Below are 16172 nucleotides of genomic sequence, written 5' to 3'. Positions count from 1 at the left end.
ACTCCACCTCTCCTTGAAGCTTGACTCATTCCTGCTCTTTAATTTAATAAGATATCCTTGAACCTCAATAATAAGTTATCTGCCTTTGCTTTTAAATGGTCAAGTGTATTTCTGTTACTTGCCTCCAAAAGAGCATGAATGAAGACATCATGAAACATAAAACAGTCCCAGGTGAAGAACCTCTGCACTGGGGAACAGGGAAGGCACAGACTTGGTGGTAACTGGGTTTGTCCCCACTCACCCAGGTGGAAGATATGGGATAATCAGATGGGAAAACAAATCCCTGCAGAATGGAGGAGAGGGAAACTTTGCACCAGCATTGCATGGATGAATGGGCTCTTGGGATAACACTAGGAGGGACCAGACGCCTCAGGAGCACTCAAGGTGCTTGCGACAAGGCCATGTGGGAATGTGGGATATGACTACGATTTGGGAGGTACCTTGGATCTCCTTATAGACAAAAATGAGGAATTTTCAGCTGTTGCAGTCCCTGTGATCCAGCTGACTGGGAAATCCATAGAATAACTGTTAGTTTCTCTTTCTTGTGAGCTTATTGATTCTTCCTTAAACAGCAAATCAGCTTTGCATAACGTAATAGAGACGAGCTCCTTCCTGGTTTAGTTCAAGCTAGGAGCTGCTGTCACTGAAACAATAGTCCAACAACCAAAGATAATTATAAAATCTTCATCCCTCTGCTCCCCTATTAACACCCTCAGATACTATAGACACTGTTTAAACAACTCTTTGCTTTTGGCCACTTGTCTGTCCAGGTCACCTGAAGATGAGCTCTCACCCTTGTTGGATGACCTTAATGCCCCCTGCCTTCCAAATCAGAAGTAGATGTAGTGCTCCATCTTCCTGCCTTGGCTTCCATCAACCATCAGCACTGGGTCCTCCACCAACCCCCTCCTCCATCCCTGTCGTGATCTAATTTTCAAGCCCAGCCCATCTTAGTCTTAGCTTTCCTGACATTCCACAAGTTCTCAGTCTGAGAAGGCAATTATTTAATTCATTCATCTATTAGTCTAAATTATTTGTTACATAATAAATCACCCCAAAAGTTAATGGCTTAAAACAACAATAACCATTTATTATCTTTTATGGTTTCCATAGATCAGATATTTGGGAGTGGCTCAGTTGGGCAGTTCTGGCTTGGGATCTCTCATGAGGTTGCAGTCAGATATTGGCTGGGGCTGCATCATATGAAGGCTTGCCTGGGGCTGGAGAATACAACTCCTAGGTGGCTAAATCACGGGGTTGGCAAGTCGTCACTGGTTATTGGCTGAAGGCCTTACTTCCTCTCTACGTGGACCTCTCCACAGGGCTGTTTGAGTGTCCTTGTGACACAGAAGCTGGCTTCCGCCAGAGTGAGCATTTCAAAGGTAAGAGAGGGCCAAGTGGAAGCTGTATCCTTTTTATAACAGTCTCAGAAGCCACACAGCATGATTTTTGCCACATTCTATTTGCTAGAAGTAAATTGCCAATGGTTCACATTCAAGGGGAGGGGAATTAAACTCTACCTTTTGAAGAAAGGTGTGTCAAAGAATTTGCAGATGTATTTTAAAATCACCACAGCAACCAAATATCTGTTTCCTTGGAAATAAGGTTATTTCTTCCCTTTATTCAATATTTGAATACCTACAAGCAGGGAGGGCTAAGAAGATTCAAATCCTGTGCTGATTCCCACTTCTTGCTAGTGGCTCCCAAGGGCACTGTATTGCAAAGGATTCTGAGGGCATATCCAGTTTCAGCAGGAAAGAGTGCCATAGTTGATTAGTGATGTCTGCCATCATCATCAGAGTAGGGAGTGCCGGCACATGAGATAAGTATTGTTATTTCTGTGGCAGGTGTTTAACCTTGTGATAGGGACAAATGTGAATAAGATGTAAGACCAGCTCTCTAACTGTTTACAACCTATTTACTGAAGACTGTGATGGACAGAGTGAGCTTCCCACTAAATTCCATTTATCCCTTCTTTCACAGTGATGGAACTGTAGCTAGACACGTGGCTGCCAGTAGATACATTTCCCAGCCTCTTTTGAAATTGGGTATGACTTTCCATGTGACTAAGTTTTCTCCAAAGTAGGTAGAAATGATATATGCCACTTCTGGTCTTATGCCTTAACACTAGGCCATACCTAGGAGATAGTGGAAAAAAAATATGGAAAGAAGCAAGGTCCCTGAATGACCTTGTGGAGCATATAGCCACCAGCTAACCTGAAACTTACCTCCTGGACGTCTACATGAGAGAGAGGGAAATGTTTTTTGTTCTTTAAGCAACTGGTCTTGGGTACCTTTTTCTTATAGCAACTAATATCACAAACACAGATGAGATACATAATAAACACTACAAAATCTTCACATAGTACAAGACAAACACACAAAAGACATCATAAACCCATGTAAGGACTCATTTGAGTCATACTGAATATTGGTGGTACACATTCAACAGCAACAGGGCATAATTGGAAATAGTAAGGACTCCCAGAATTGTTATGAGGATTAAATGAAATAATACCTCTGAAGAGCTTTACACAGTACACAAAATAATGTAAGTGCTCAATAAGCGTCAGCTATTTTGTTCTTATAGACTCTCTTATAAGCACTGCTCTCTCATTTTGGTAAAATGTATATATGCTGAGAATTGGATGGTTTTTTGTACTTAAGTACAATTGTGGTCCGTTATTTCACTTGTTTTCATAGTCGGGTCTATTTCTTGCCCATTAATCCATTACCTGATATGCAGCCAGGATGACATCTGAGGCAAGAAAGCTAATGCACAGCACAGATGTTGCCTTGGTCTCTGAGGAGTTAATTGTAGTCGTGAAATTGAAAAACTAAAACCATGAAAGGAATTTAAAGCATTAGAAGTAAAATCAGTAATTTTAGGTCGGGGCCAAGCAGTCTAAGTATTGGACGTATATTAACATTCATGAGTAGAGCTGCTGTATAAGAAGTAATTTTTTCATGAAAAGAGGCACTTAGTAGAGAAACACACACACTGCACAAATACATGATGGCAGAGAACGTGCCCTCTCTGCTTCCCAAAGATCCCTCAGGAAGAAGAGTGCAATGCAATCATCAGGAATTATATGTTGGTCCAGCCTCAGTATCAGGAAGAAAGACAGCTTTACCTTTGTTCCTTCTTCGTGTTCTTTGGCGGCCAGGGACTCTGACAGTCACCAGGCTAATGTGTGAGAGGGAGTTCGGAGGTCACAGCTATGGGAAATGAGATAAAATATTTGATCACTTTCTGCTCTCACTGAGCTTACAATCTTATGGTGAAGTTAGATGCTCACATAGGAAAAAGAAGAAGGTGCAAACTATAAACCCGCAGCTAACGAATGGTTAAATCACGTAGCCTAGACTGAATGCTACAGGAGGCAGAGAAAGGAGTGCTCCTTGTGAACTGAGTTAGACCCATAAAATGTTAGATCTGGAAGGGACGAGCGACTTGGTATTGGTTTTCTTTTTGTGGTTGGTAATTGCTTATTAGTCCAATTCCTGCTCATGTTGCATAACGACATCGATTCCAGGGCCAGGTAGTGAAGAAAACTCACCAGGAATTGTTTTCTGTCTCGACAACGAGAGGGATGTTTTTGTTTGGGGGAGCTTTTTTGTCTTGTTTTTTGGAGTGGGGGGTGGTAAGAAGAGGAAGATGGGGAATAAAAGAAAGACGAGAGGATATTTGTGCCCCTCCTTCCGATGCCAACTCTGAGAATGCTCCCAACCCACCCCACACCTCTCCTTTGGCCTGAGGTTAATTCTATTCTAGTTTCTATTAAGAGGGTTCAAATAAGCATATTTAAAGTGTCATACAGCCTTCCAATATATTTGTTTTCACTTGTATATAAACTATCACAGGATTTCTCACTGGGATTTGAAGCTTTCAGAGCTCCTTTCCATTCCAAAGATGGCTTTGTCTTTTGAGAGTGTGAGAAATATCCCTTCAGCTATATTTGAGATGTGAGAGAGTCAAGTTAGGGTAAAAAAAATTTTTTTTAGCTTAAAAAAATTCTCAGACATTTTTTGCTAAGCCATAAATCAACAGCGGTTGAATTAAAACAGATCAAGCTTGGCTTGGATTTAGACCTCCATGAGGTCTCTGGCTAAGCTTGAAGGGAAAAAAAAATAAGTGAAAACTTTCTACAAAACCCACTCCTGTGCATGTCCAGTTGGAAGAGAGCAATCCTATTAAATGAGAGTCGGCTCTTCTTATCACTCATACATTTGTATCTACATAGCATTTCTTTGCATTGGCCCCAAACCTGGTGCTTGCACAAGCACCAAGACAGATGGGGAAGAAAATGGAACTTATTTGGAGAATCCAGAGCCCACCTTTCAGATAGCGGGCTTGCCCTGGGAATTGGTACCTAACCCTTAATGTCAACTTCAATGAGAACACAAATATTGCTTCCTTGGTCTCTGGCTTCCAAGCAGCAGCTTACAGAGAGAGACACGATGGTCCACTCCCCCAGACAGAATGTCTGGGCTGGACACTGGAAGGAGGCTCTAGAGGGTACTGACCATCTCTCTTTCTCCTCAGTGGGTCAAATCTGACGGAAGCATCTTTGTTTTCAAAGAGAAAAACTAAGCAGAAAGTCATCATGAATGATTTTCAGAGGCAGCATCTGCATAGAACCATGGCGTCAACTGTTTTGATCACAAATTTTTAGGGCATCACTCTGAGTAGCAACACAGAAGTTTCCAGAGCCATTGGATTTTTGAGGATAACCTATTACATCTTAGGTACTACAAGCGTTTGAATCTGTGGGTCCACAGCTTTGGAACTTGTATTACCTACGTAATGTAAACATTTTATAATTGTATGTGATTTTTTTGGTCTTCTTTCTTTCTATTATTTCTGATTCTATTATTCATGTTTAATCTGGGGGGACATATACCAACAGGAGCTGTACTCTACCCCCATCTCAGGTTATAACCACCAAGTGATCTGCCTTGCTTTCTTTTTGGCTAATGTAATGAACAAAACAGTTATTTCATGGACAATTTAAGTCCTGGAAAGCTAAAACCCAGAGAGATACTTCACCAATGTTTATATAGGATAGACAAATATCCGTTAGTTCTAAAAAACCTCTAGTTAATTCACTTAAACACAACTATAACCACATCACATAAAGAAAATTACAGAGTCTGAAGTACCAAAAAGGTGTACTTGGTCTCTGATCTTGACTATAAACCTGCTGCTTTGGCTCTTTTAAGCAAAGTTTCAAAGGAGAAGGTCTTTACAAAGCGTGTTAACACTATTTAGCCAATAAGATGCTAACATCACTTACCCTATTTAGTCTATAGGATAGCTAAAAGTCACAACGTCTTGAACGTGCAGGCTAATTCTTTTTTGGTTCTCAGAACGTCAGGTCTCTACTAACTTCTTTCTTTCTGAAAGTTTCAAACCAGTCTTTCCTGGAAGATCCTGTATCTTTTTCTGCATCTGCTCTAACTTTTGTAGTAGAAGCCTACAATGCTGCTTTATTTCCATAGTTTCCAATTTTCTTCCTCTACGTGTGTAAATGCATACTACATTATCATTTGGGCGGGGGGAGGAAGCAACCAGACATGGACTCCTACTTTGCATACATTAAATGTATGCATTCACCAGTTCACACTTAACATGTTTTTTTCCATAGAGAGCGTGTTATGAATGACAAATACAGTCTAAATAGCTCTTAGAAGTATTGTTTTTATGATCAAGCTGAATGATAACATTAGTTGCCCTCCATCCAATTATTACTTTGTGTTACACCTGGAATTCTAAATTTTAACTGAAAAATCTGGACACAGAGATGGCATCTTTCCCAGTGCAACCCCAGAAACCAGACGAGAACCTCCACATCTAATGCCCCAGTAGCACAAAGAATTTTCTGCCCACTCCTGTTTTGAGATCAGAGACAAAAGAGGAAGCTTTATAGAATCATGAATAGGAGATAAAGTTGATTTCCAGCTCTGCTACACATTACCTGTGGGGGCTTTAGAAAATTATGAAAGCTCTCTGAACTTCTGTTTTCTCTTGTCTAAATGGCAATAATACTTCCCTCTGCCCTAAAATGGAGATGACACCTACTCACTGGGCTGTTAGGAGAATTGAATGAGAGAATGTATAGAAAGTCCTTAACACATAATAAGTGCCTGATGAATAACAGCAACCATGTTCATTCCCCTGGTCCCCTCCCATGTAGTCTCGATGGTGGGAGAGGACTCTATTCTCATCTAAATTCCTCTAGTCCCTAAACAATGAGTCAGGTGCCCACCCAAGACCATCTGTACTGTCTTTGTAACGAAACCTTTCCCTGAACAACTGCGAGTCAAACATAGACAGATTTCTTCAGATTAAAATTAGCAAACAAAAAACACTAGCTGTGTTTATGAAGATGGTTTGGCGAGCCACAGCGCCCATTCCTGTTGTCAATCAGTTCCAGCCACAAGCCAAACTGGCAGTAAAGGTGGGACCCTCCGCCAGTCTGGGGGGTGAGGGGAGAAAAGGGGAGAGCTGCTGGCCAAACCTGTTTGGTTTTCTTAAAATGAAAGAAAAATGGTGAGATTGGCACATTTGATGATAGCTGAAAAATAAAGAGTTAGGACATCTTAACCACCCATTTAAATATAGATTCCAGTGCTGGGTCTATTTTAAAAATGGTTTCAAGATATTCTGTAGGCCAATGTTTTCCAAACTGCAGAGGACAACCCATTAATACAGTATAAAATTAATTTAGTGGGTTCCTATCAGAATTTTTTTGCAAAGAAATTGAATAGAAAATAACAGAATGTATCAAAGGTAATGATGAGTGTCGGTTCATGAAACTGGGTTGAGATGTAAATGTATGTCTTATTGCGGGCTGCCGTCAAAAAAATTGAAAGCTGCTGATATAGACAGACTCTTTTTTTTTTTTTTTGTGGAAGATTAGCCCTGAGCTAACGTCTGCCGCCAACCCTCCTCTTTTTGCTGAGGAAGACTGGCCCTGAGCTGTCATCCGTGCCCATCTTCCTCTACTTTATACGTGGGACGCCTGAAATAGCATGGCTTGCCAAGTGGTGCCATGTCTGCACCCGGGATCTGAACCGTGGAACCCCGGGCCGCTGAAGCAGAATGTGAGCACTTAACCGCTGTGCCACTGGGCCAGCCCCTAGACAGACTCTTAAAAAGGACTGTTTTCTTGTTAAAATATTATCTACATTCAAGAAGGACAGTTTTATCCTGAAAGGTTTTCACAGAAGCAAAAGTAGTGCCCGTGCATTGAAAAAAATATATATATGGCTAGCAAGAATTTGAGTTGTAGTCCAGAAAAAACTGTAAACTTTCTGTTAGATTCTGCGAGGCTTTGGGGTTCTGTTGTCCAGGAGAGACTATCAAGTCAAACAAAATTGAGATTTACAAAAAAAGTCAAGCAGATGTGGTTATATAAATACTAGTCCAAATGGAAAGGATTATTTGGAATTTTGTTGAAAAATAGGAGGTGAAATGATCCTCATGAATAAGAATGATGGGTTGGGGGCAAATGAGACCTTTTCCAATAGTGTCTGGTACATAGTAAGTGCCCAATAAATATTTTCGAATGAATGAAAATGATAATATTACAGGAATAACCAGCCATGACTTTCAGAAAGTATTTGTGGGACGGAAAAAAAAGCCTTGGGAGTTTTGACATTTAAGCCAGAGTATGGAAAACAATGCTCTGAGTAATTCCATAGACTGGGTATGAGAGTGAGTATCTGTGCTGGTTAGTCTCTGAATTCCACCCACCACAGCCACTCCCTGTTCTGCCCTGTTCTGTGTCCTGGGAGGCTGATCCCTAGGGACTGCATCATAGCCTTCTTTGACCTCTTCCTTAGCCATCTGGCTTCTTGTTGGGTCTGGCCAATGGAGATTAGCAGGCAAGAGGAGACAGAGGTCAGGGTATTCTTCCCTGTTCCTATTCCGCTCCTGGTAGAGATGGCATCTCTCCACAACTGTGGCTACCACCAGTTCCCTATTCTAAGGCTCCAGCTCTCCAGTAACACTCATTCCTCTTCTCGCCCCTTCAGGCCCAGAGGTGGTAATGGATCCCTGCTGTTGCTGGTCTCTAAATGCCTCAGTTTCCTTTGTGGGTTACCTCAACCCTGGTTATCCTTGTATAAATGGTCATTTCTCGAAAGTCTCCCAATTTGGACCATGTAGGGTTAATTCTGTTTCCTGCCTGGACTTTGAGAGGTCCTGTATGTAAAGCATATACAAATTAGCTTTTTTTTTCCATTGAAGAATGGCATCTAACATGTAAGTCAACAACTTTTCAAAGCACCATTTTGTCTATCTTTAACAAATGAAAAGGCATTTTAAGCTCTCGAGAAGTCTTGGAGTCAGTGTAAAGAGTGTGTACTCTTGTAGAGAGCTGTGAGCATTTCAGTGGTGAGACTTCTGGTTGTTTGGTTTCTGGATAAAGAGAAATGTCCTCCAATGTGACATGGTTAGGCCGCACCTCGGGCTGGTTGTCCAGGAAAGCACTCCAATAGAAATATTCAGACATTTGAGGTAAGAGAAAGGAGGAGTTTGGTGGTAACTAAGGAAAAGTGAGAATGGGTTTGGCTTCCTTTCCCCTGAGTTTCAGCAAGGAATGGAGAATGAAAGGAGAATCTTTAAGAATAGTGTAGTGGGCAAAGGCAGGGCTAGAAGTTCCTGGAAGATATCGAACATGGTCCATGCTGCGGATTCGACAAAGTCCAACATGGCTGTAGTGGCACTTAGATTTCAGCCCTCTCTCTTCTTTTGTTCCTCTCCCCTTGTTGGTATTGGCCACTCAACCATCTCAACCTTTTCTTCTCAGCCACTGGATGAACCCAGTCACTCATCTTCCTCCAGCAGTATCTTTCCTTTCACTATTATTTGGCTTGTAGACTTGAGTATTTTCTAGGGTTTTATTTCCAACTCATCATGTCTAAGGTGATGGGGTGGTTGGTACAATCAAAGGCTGGGTATAGACCGAAAAACAGACAGGGGTTAGTGAGAGTAGAAAGCCAGTCTGTTCCCAAGTGCAGGAGGACCTGCCAGGGCAATGTGCCCTCTTACTTGGCAGTGAGCCCCCAAGTAACACATCACATCTCTCTTGTTCATTGCTGAGTCTCCAGTGCAAAGCACAGTTCAGGGCACGCAATAGACACTCAATAAATATTCTTGTAATGCATGATAGTGTTAGAAATCAACCAATAGCTTGTCCAAAACATATTCAGGCTGAGCAATGAACCTAAAGGCCAGGGGGGCAGATTCTAATCAAAAGCATATTCCCCTGAAGTTAAACGACACTGTGAATCCAACATAATACACTTACATCCTAACGTGAAACACTTCACCAAAAACTAGAACCTCCACCGGGGAAGTTCCTGGGACCTACAGGGGCTCGTGTGTCCCCTCCTGCCCCTCTCCCCAGATGAAAGAGAGCCCATCTGGCACACACTGTAAACCAGATGTGCTGCAGGAACCAGCATAAAGGTCTCCCTGTGCTCACAATTCCTGTCTAGGAAGTCAGAGAACTTTTGGGAAATGCAGAGAAATGGCCAAATTAGTTTGCCATGGAATGTATAAACCCAACTGACCCCATGATTGGATTTCACCCTCTGACCACAAGAGTGCCAAGCAAGGGAAATGACTGAAGTTTTCCTCATCCAGGGCCCGTGAAGACAAACTGATTGACTTTAAACTTGCAGGTTTCAATTTGCCCTCTACCCAGATTACCCCTGGGGATGGGTGGACCAGCCCTTCCCCCCGAAAACTGGTTTAACTTTTTTCTTTCTGGTTTCTTTGAAGATAGTATTATCTGATGGAATTTTTTAAAAAGTAATGCACACTATTTTTCTAATTATAAAAGAAGTACATATTTGTTGTAGAAGTCCCTTATTTACATCTAGAAGTCCCAAGAAAATATAAAAAATAACATTGAAAAATGAACTGAAATCCCTCCACCCAAAGATAATTGACGTTTTGGTATATTTTTTACTGGATTTCTTATATGACTACGTGTGGGTGTAGACGTGTGTTTTTAAAAATCAGAACCAATATTTTTCTAGCATAATTTACCCTGTTGTAAATGAACATTCGGGAACATAAACTTTCTCTTACACCTCTGTCTAAATTTCCCCAGGCTTGATGTCTAAAAGAGGAATTAGTGGATCAAAGATACAAATATTTTTGAAGTTCCTGACGCACATTGTCCAGTTTCCCTCCAGAAAGGTTGTACCAATTTTTGCCTTATTAGTTGGTTTGATTTTATTTTTGAAGGAAGAGTGTTCTTTGAGTAGAGATTCTAGGCCAGGGTGAGGCCATTGAGTGATAGAGTCCATCTGTGACATTGATGGTGTCCCACATGTCCTTTTCTCCTCTATAGGTGAATGGATGAGTTAGATCAGCTCAAGAATGCTTTCCACCGAAATATGCCATGACTCCAAGAGTCAAAGACTGCTCTCAGGATCCTCAGCCTCCAGCCCCTTTCATGTATTTGGGTACCAAAGGTTTTTGGGGGCACTATTAACATGTATTTTATTATAAGCACCAATATTTATACAGAAGCAAATAAATACCTGTTGAGGGAAAGGACCTGGGGTCTGGTCTGGCAATAGTAAAATATCTGACCTGAAGAAGGCCAATAGGACTTCACACACCCCATGGAATATCATCGTAAGGGAGTCTGAGTGTGTCCAGTTTGGGCGATGAATCTCTATTTCCCAATGCGGTAGACATTTAAGGGCTTTGGGGCTACCCTAGTGTCTGATTCCCTTTCTACATTTGGAGAATTCCCTGCCAAATGAGGCTTGGAACAGTGTATTCCCTTCCCCGAAAAGCCACATACTTATTTTCCCAGCCTCTCCTGCATTAGAACAGGGGCATGTGATCCAAACTGTAGTAAGCAGATGTCCACCCAAGACTCAGAATTGAGAGCTGGTGAACATGAAGCAAGATAAGGAGAGAGGGGGTGCAGCGGTTAAGTGTGCACATTCCACTTCCCAGCGGCCCAGGGTTCGCCAGTTCGGATCCCAGGTGCGGACATGGCACCGCTTGGCAAGCCATGCTGTGGTAGGCATCCCACATATAAAGTAGAGGAAGATGGGCATGGATGTTAGCTCCGGACTAATCTTGCCCACCCCCCGCAAAAAAAAAAATAAGGAGAGAACTCTTTCTGCTGCGGCAGCAGTGGCAGCAACATCCAGTTTCCAAATGGCTGTAGTAGCAGCAGCAGCCCCCGGGACCCCAGGCCAGTGGTATGGTAGACAGTTCTGCAGTGTGGATTTGGCTGTAGGCCTTGGAGCATTTGTCTAAGCCTGTTCCTGTCCTGTTTTCTAAGACTGTCTTCTAACCCCCCCCCCCCCCCCCCCACCCCCTGGGCTCCCTGATACCCTTTCCATAAATTCTTTTTCTGCTTAAATTAATCTGCTGCTTGCAACCAAGAATCCTGACTGATATATTAAACAGCCTCTTTAGACTCAGTGTGCTCATCTATGAAATGGGACTTTGGTGCCACCTCAAAGCACTGAGATGAGGACTAAGGAAAAAGTACATGAAAATACCTAACCCCACACGATGGCACATAGTAGAAGGTCAATATGTGGTGGCCTGTCACCCTTGTTTTCAGTTTCGAGAATCTCAGGTTACCTCGCCCATAGAGATCAGGATGTGTTGGGGAGAAGAAAAATCAAGTGTTTTACTCACAGCTGAAACATCGCTATCGTCATCTTGTCTAGAGCAGTCATTTACTGAGCGCTCTACTGTATTCCTAGCATGATGCTGGGCCACTTACATACCCCGCCTCTAATCCTCACAACAGTGCAAGGTGCACATCCCTCCCATTTTACGGATGAAGAACCTGACACCACAATGGTTGACAAGTTCCCAAGGAATTTAAGCCTCACGGAGCAGAAACTGTAGGAATTTTGCAAAAGTTGAGAAAATTTTTGGAAAGACTGAAGAACTTGAAATACAGCTATATTTAGACATCCATACATAGCTAGTTCAATCAGTTAGACCAGATCAAAACTATTAAATGGTTTGATGGAGGTTTCAGAGTTGAAACTGACCGAGAGTCCCGCGAGGTCAGTCAAAGGGGCTGAATAGCAGTGCCTCTATTTAGACCTGAAAGTCTCAATGGGCGCAGGACGGGCTTTATCAGAATCATTTTGAAGCTTCTTTCAAACTGCACATACCTGCCCTCCTCACCACCCCAAAGAAAAGGGATTGAGTGGCACCTGCTGCTACAAGCAGATCTTAGCCACCCTGCAATTTTGGGAAACAAAGAGAATTTTCTTTTTCATGAAGACTCCTAGTCTAGCTTTACTGTCTCTAGGCACTAGGAGAAAAAAATCTCCAAAGGTCAAAAATAAAAATACTAGTTTCATACAATGCAGCTGGAGTGACATCTCAATGACAGGAAAATGTGAACTATGTGAGAGGGAGCGTCAGACATGCACACAGACAAGCTCTCCTCGAGGTGGGAACTCCAGGGCTCCAGGCGTCTGGCAGGGGAACCCACCCGCCAAGGCCTTGTGCTCCTCGCTTTTCTTAAAAGCCAGGCTATACTTTGGTCTCTGAAATGAAAAATTACACCAAAAGAGATGCCTGATTTTTGTTAACTATCCTTAAAGGGAGTCTTTCACTAATTCTGGGGAAGATATTTTGCTTGAGTATTTTCCCACCTTGGTAAATGTGATCCAAAGGGGTTGGATGGAAGGGGTTTTGCCCTGGGCAAACGGTTGAGCACAAAAACCCGGCAGACTCCAGGAACAATTTAAAGAAGACAGAAGAGATTTCCTTGAATCGATATGGTAGAGCCAAAATAAATGGCTACTCTGGTTCTCTTAAGAAAACATTATTGCATTTTTTTCACAAAAGAGATCTCTGATGCAATGGACCAGAGAGCACACTAGGAGACCGGGTCAGGATTCAAAGAGACCAGGCCATGTCCTTGAGCCTCTGAAGCCGGTAGCTCAGCCGCCATGTGGCCAGAGCAGGGGAAGGGGCGGAAGTGGCTTTGGACAGCAGCCGCGCCACCCTTCACAGCATGTGAACAGATCTGGGTTTTGACAGATTAAAGATGGCTCCTGCAGATAGAGCAGGAGTGGGTGGTGTCAGGGCATTTACCCAAAGCTCTCTGTCAACAGTGGCAAAGCAAAAACGCACATGGACAATCCTGGATCAGCAGCGAAGCTTTTGGAAGGAAATCTTAGCGAAAAGCCAGAGCAAGAGACGGGAGCAATAAATCAGGCCCGGAGAAAGTCTGAGTTGAAGGATGCTGCTGCCTGGTCCATCACTCCCCGGCCAGCGGAAGCACACGTGGGTCCCAGCCGGCGTTGACACTAGCATCCTGCCAGCTTATTCTGGCTCTGAGAAAATGAGAACATCTTGGCTAAAGATGTTGGGGGCAGTGAGTGATTTTCAGTAAAATAACTTTTCCCCAATGGGGAACTGAAGGCCTGGGGCTCTTACATCAAGCAAAGGAGTTGAAGCATGGTGGCCCAGGGCTGAGGTTTACGGAATGCGTTGGTCCAAAAAGCTGATGGAAAAGAGAAAAGCAAGACAAAAGAAACAGTCCCCATCTTTCAGACATGTTTCCTTGGGTACCACACTGATGACTTTTTAAAAAAAATTAATAGTGAAATGCCAGCAAAAATTCCCCAGTCACTATAGTAGAGTAGTTCAAAGCCTAGGATTTAGGTTGAGACCTCTGAGCCTCAGTTTCCTCATTCACATAATGGGTGAGGAATCCGCATAATTCCTGCCTCACAATATAAGGATTAGACAAAGCACAAGAGCTGAGTGTGGCAGCTGAGATCGTTCATAACCACTTCAGAAAAGTGGTTTTCCAGGAAGCGTGGCAGTTCATGGGAAAGATGCTCCATTCTTTGAAATTCCTAAGTCTACAGTCAAGGAAAAGCAGAGAACAATTAACTTATCAATTGCGTGTTAGTAAAAATACATCCACCAGAAAGAAAGAAAGAAAGGAAGGAAGGAAGGAAGAAAGGGAGGGAGGGATAAGGAAGGAAGGGGGAAAAGAATCTACTTTGGACTCCTCAGCCTCCGCCTCTTCCAGTCTGCCCCTCACTCTGAGGTCAGAGTGACCGTTATAACTCCAGATGCCTCTGACCAGGTTTTTCCCTTGTCCAGAATTTGCACTGGTTCCCCACACTCTCAGGAAGAGGTCCAACCTTCCTCAAACAAGGGCCTATAAAATATGGAGCCTTCATCCCACTCAAGTCAGAACAATTCCCTCCAGGGGTTCTCATACAGGTGGCACTGAACCCCACACACACCCAAACACCCCCACTCCCCAGGCCTTTGGCAATGTTTGGAAAGCTTTGGTTGTCACTATGGGGTGCTAGGTAGAGAGAGGATGTAAAGTGCGTGCAGTGTAAGTGGGCAGCGGGCAGTCTCCTATAACAGTCCTGGCCAAATGCCACTAGCAGCCTGCTAAATAAAACTCTGAGCTCCTGCGTCTTTGTTCCTGCAGTGTCCCCTGTCTAAAATGCTCTTCCCTTCATTCCATTCCACCTGACTTTCTCATCCTCAAAGGCCTAGTTTGAAACTGACCTCCTCTAGGAAGCCTTCCTGGACCCCTGTACTCCCCCCAACGGCATCACAAACGGTTCTTTCCTAAATCCTCCTCTGAACTGGCCCTCCATCTGCGTCCAGTGGTCCCAGTTCTAGCCAGGCCAGTGGTCTGTGGGGTCGCTCACAGCCATCTCCACCCGGGAGAGCAGACTACCAGCCAGAGTATTTCCTCCTGGTGACCCCCACTCCTGGGGTCTGCTTTGAGTTCCCCTGGCCCCCAGCACATCATCCATGGCACTTGTCAGCGTGCAGCCTGAGCCAGCCATTCCCTCACCGGGGATCCCTCATCATGAACATAAGAGGCCCTCAGAGGAGAGCGCCAGCCCCCAGCCTTGTCACCCCACGGCCTCTGACCCTCTCACCCATTCTTAAACACCAGTTCTCCCAAACAAAATGCATTTGCTACAAAGGAATTGCACCCCAGGGTCTGAATGGTCTCAGGCCACTGTTTGCACTGGCCTCTCTGCAAACATGGATCTGATGCTGGCCTAGTTGCTCCCACCCAACCCCAGGACCCCCCCACACACCCCGGCACCTACCGATGCCACGGCCTGGAGATCTGTGCCTGACCAGGGACCCCTATTCACACTGGATTAGCTGGCACATCTGCCTCCCCTATCCCAAGGGCTGAAAAAGGTCCTCCTCGTCTTTGCATCTTCAAGGTCTAGCCCAGTGCCCCGCACCTAGTGAGGCTCCATTCCTACTGAATGACGGAGGAACAATGACCTCTAGCTCTCTTCCTCGTCCATGAGAACATGTAAATAGAGTCTTGAGGGCAGGTGTCCGTCTTCTCCAAGAATTGCTTGGGAGTCTTGCAAGATAACCATGAAATCATCTTGCTGCCAGTCAGCGTGCTCGGACTTTGTTGAGAGCTGTGCTCCTGAGACGTCCACTCTTCTCTGTACTTTTTTTCTGTGAAATCGAGTTATTTTTTCTGGGTCATTAAAAGTTGTTTGATTTGGTTAATACCTTATTTATTTAATAATAGATTCCACCCTGGAAGCCAAGTTCAGGAACTAGGAGGCAGGGTTGCTATTTCTTTGATAGAGATCTCCTTGGCTCCAGTAATCTTGGTTCAGACATGCTCTAGGAAACAGGCTCAAATCGAAAATTTAGATTCCTCAGGGAGGTGCTGTAGTGGTAGAGACACACATACAAATAACTATATGCTTCAGCAGAAGGCTGTCAGTGCTAAAGAGAGGGACAGGCACCCTGCTAGAAGAGAAGTGCTAAATAATACCTGGTAAAGGAGTAGAAACTAGCAATCAATTTGAAAACAGAGGCAGCAGAGACACAAGTTATTCATATAATGATCATCTTTGTGCTTGCTTAAGAGGCAGCCCAAACTGTAATTAAGACATTTGATTATTGTCTGACATTAATTAGTTGCCAGATTCATATCCTTCAATCCACTCTGCACACTGCTATGAGGTTAATATTCTGAAAATATACTTCTGTCTCCCTCCCCCACACCTAATTTTCAATAGCTTCCTATAATCTACAGATCAAGGTGCTTAGCCTGGCAGCTGACAGTCTCCCCTAGCCCTGCAACGTGGGCCATGCCCTCCTCCCCATTTCCTACCTCTCCCCT

The sequence above is a fragment of the Equus quagga genome, chromosome 2, assembly GCF_021613505.1.
Source record: "Equus quagga isolate Etosha38 chromosome 2, UCLA_HA_Equagga_1.0, whole genome shotgun sequence".
Taxonomy (NCBI): domain Eukaryota; kingdom Metazoa; phylum Chordata; class Mammalia; order Perissodactyla; family Equidae; genus Equus; species Equus quagga.
This window is presented reverse-complemented; position numbering follows the sequence as displayed.